Genomic DNA, 3,604 nt, shown 5'->3' with positions numbered 1-3,604 from the left:
TTGGTAAGAAAGTATTATACAAAAATATTTTCAGTCAAAATATACTTATTAATTATGAAGGCTGAGCAATTTTAATATTTGGTGAATAACTCCTGCCATAGTCACTCAAAACTGGGATGGCAATTCTAGTCACATTTATGTTTTGTTTCACAGTGTAATGTCACATTTTCCATAAGGGGGCGTTTCCCCACTCTACCCTAATATCAGCCAAAATAAAAGATTATTAATCTATGCACATTAGAAGCACATTAATTAGAAGCACATTAATCTATGAATGTTAGATAGTTTAATATGTTTTCCGCCAGTAGAGGCGCTCGAGCAACCGAAGCAATGACACACACCCGAGTCTAGGAGAAGAAGAGAAGTGAGCGAGGGAAGGGAACATAAACACGAGAAGTGGAACACAGCCGTTCATTCTGCTCTAAATCTGCTGTTTTCAGACTGTGAGTACATTCATTTTATCATTTAATAGGAGAAATCTAAACCCAAACGACTAAACTGTTTGTTGAGTCTGTTCATTTAGTGAATCACTCAGAAATGAATCGAAATGAACCGACTGATGTTGTAACGTTACAAACTTAAACTCGTTAACTGTTTTTTTTTTCACATTACAATTTGTGAAGATTATGAGTTGTGTTTTTATTTTATGTAATGAACAAATTAAGTTTTAATGCATGTAAATTATATCTAATGTAAGAGCAATATAAAAAGTTTGAGGAGTTGAATTGTTTTTAAAAAGTTTAATTAAAACGCTTAAACCATGAATAACTGCGAGTGATTGTGAGTGTGATGATCATCTGCTAAATGAGCAACAACGACCACAATTCACTCCTTCAGTCAGTGAAGCTCCCACAGCCGTTCATGAGAGTTTAAATGCTGGGAATATTCCCATCTTCCCACAGGAGAAGAAGAAGCAAGCAGGAGGAATTACTCCAGGAGAAACTACGGACATACTATAGTAAAGATGGAGATTAAGGAAGAACCCTGCAGAATAAAAGATGAAGATACAGAGGAACAAATAGGTTGGTGTTTTCCTTCATTCTCTTTAATGACTGATGAGGAACATTAAAGGAGAACTCCAGGCTATTTTTAAGTTAATCTTGATCGTTATACCTTTGGGAGTTCTGTCTATAGAAGAAAAAAAGCGAACCGGATTGGTGCTTGCAACACGGAGCTGCTACCGCTAATGCCCAGAGCTACACTCAGCTAACGGCAGTTATGGGGGCATATTCATAAAGAGTGTTTCTGTGCCTCTTAACAGACACAAAATGCAATTAAAATGTCTGTCCAACATGAACTGGGTCCGTACATGACAACAAGATGCGTTTGGCAACTTAGCCATTGTTTAAATTCACCTAAATAGTGTTTTAGACGGCTAGCTGTAGTCTCGCGCTGAAGTCCCGTTGTATTGTAGCCGGGAAAAGGTAAATAGAAGTGTGCAGGAGGAGGAGCGTCGTGTGTGAAGAGTGATGATCGGAGTTGCTCACAAATGAAGAAGAAATGGTTCGTAACGTAACTATGGAGAATATAGAAGATTTTAAACACATGGAAGAGGCTTTTGAGTTTGATGGTCGTCCTTATTTATTCGAACCCGAGTATACAGACGAAGAACTAGCCTCACACTCTTCACACACACACGACGCTCCTCCTCCTGCACACTTCTATTTACCTTTTTCCGGCTACAACTGAGTTCCCACGGGACTTCAGCGCGAGACTACAGCTAGCCGTCTACAACACTATTTAGGTGAATTTAAACAATGGCTAAGTTGCTAAACGCATCTTGTTGTCATGTAAGGACCCAGTTCATGTTGGACAGACATTTTAATTGCATTTTGTGTCTGTTAAGAGGCACAGAAACACTCTTTATGAATATGCCCCATAACTGCCGTTAGCTGAGTGTAGCTCTGGGCATTAGCGGTAGCAGCTCCGTGTTGCAAGCACCAATCCGGTTCGGTTTTTTTCTTCTATAGACAGTACTCACAAAGGTATAATGATCAAGATTAACTTAAAAATTGCCCGGAGTTCTCCTTTAAGATTAAAACTGATATATAATTTTACATCTAAAACTAGACACTAGAAGACTCTAGATTAACTAGATTTGTGCTAAATGGAGATTTTTAACAATGTTTATTTTTGTTTCTCATTTATCCTTTTATTACATTATGGGAATTTAATTTGTTTATTTTAGACCTGATGGAAGTGAATGAAGACAAACAGCATCAGTTTCAAAAACCTCATTATTTCAAAAATGAAGATGGAAATGCAGTCGTTTCAAAAACTGAAGAGAATTTTACACAGAAACAAGCTGGAGTCAAAGGATCTTTCACCTGCTCTGAGTGTGGAACGAGTTTCGTATATAAATCACACCTGAACATACATATGAGGATTCACACTGGAGAAAAGCCTTATTCATGCACTCAGTGTGGAAAGAGTTTCATTCAAAAAGGAAACCTAAATGATCACATGAGGATTCACACTGGAGAAAAGCCGTTCACTTGCACTCAGTGTGGAAAGAGTTTCACTTACAAAATCTCTCTCAAAGATCATCTGCGCCGTCACTCTGGAGTGAGATCATTCAGCTGTGATCAGTGTGAGAAAACATTTGTTGTGGCATCAAACTTAAGACAACACCTTAAAGTTCACGCTGCTGTGAAGCCTCACGTTTGTTCTGTCTGTGGAAAGAGTTTTTCACATCTTGCATCTTTAAAAGTGCATGAGCGTATTCATACTGGTGTGAGACCTTATGTGTGCTCTGACTGTGGAAAGACCTGCACTTCATCCAGCAACTTAAAATCACACCAGAGAGTTCACACTGGAGAGAAACCGTACAAGTGTTCACACTGTGGAAAGAGTTTCTCTCAGTCAGGACACCTGAACGATCATGAGAGAGTTCACACTGGAGAGAAGCCGCACCAGTGCTCTTCATGTGGGAAGAGTTTCAGTAATTCATCTAATCTACTGAAACATAAGGAAAATAATTGCGCGAAAGTGAGCAAAGTTCACTTCCATGACTTGTAAATAAGCAAAAGATGTAAGTGTTGCATGTTTTGTTCTCCGACACCCGTATTGATCCTCTGTTGTGTTGCACATGCGCAGTAAACACTGAGTGTTACCTGTACACAAGATGAACTGAACAATAAAGCAACAATGTGAAAATAGGCAAGGCAAGGCAAGGCAAGTTTATTTATATAGCACATTTCATACACAATGGTAATTCAAAGTGCTTTACATAGAAGAAATTAAAATAATCAAAAGAAATAGGAATAATTAAAACAGTTTAGAATAAAAAATAAAATAAAATAAAATACAGTGCAAACAGTCGGACGCACAGTGGCACAATGCTCATTCAGTAAATGCTAAGCTAAACAGATGTGTTTTGAGTCTGGATTTGAATGTGGCTACTGTAGGAGCACACCTGATCTCTTCTGGAAGCTGGTTCCAGCTGCGGCTGGCATAATAGCTAAAAGCGGACTCTCCTTGCTTTGAGTGAACCCTTGGTATTTCTAGTTGATGTGATCCTAATGATCAGAGTGATCTGTTGGGTTTATATTCAGTGAGCATCTCTGCAATGTATTGAGGACCTAGGCCATTAAATGATTTATAT

At 38.4% G+C, this 3,604-nt stretch overlaps 1 long non-coding RNA gene across 1 annotated transcript; it reads left to right on the top strand.

Annotated features, from left to right (window-relative positions):
• Positions 1-306: 306 nt before the first annotated feature.
• On the top strand, positions 307-3,152 carry LOC306984800. The gene is made up of 4 exons (XR_013794630.1): positions 307-443; positions 903-1,022; positions 2,189-2,422; positions 2,506-3,152. It is a non-coding gene; the product is annotated as an uncharacterized lncRNA (long non-coding RNA).
• Positions 3,153-3,604: the final 452 nt, after the last annotated feature.

The sequence above is a fragment of the Phoxinus phoxinus genome, assembly GCF_949152265.1.
Source record: "Phoxinus phoxinus genome assembly, chromosome: 17".
Classification (NCBI taxonomy): Eukaryota; Metazoa; Chordata; class Actinopteri; order Cypriniformes; family Leuciscidae; genus Phoxinus; species Phoxinus phoxinus.
The sequence above is the reverse complement of the archived record's forward strand: the minus strand, read 5'-3'. Positions and strand labels throughout refer to the sequence as shown.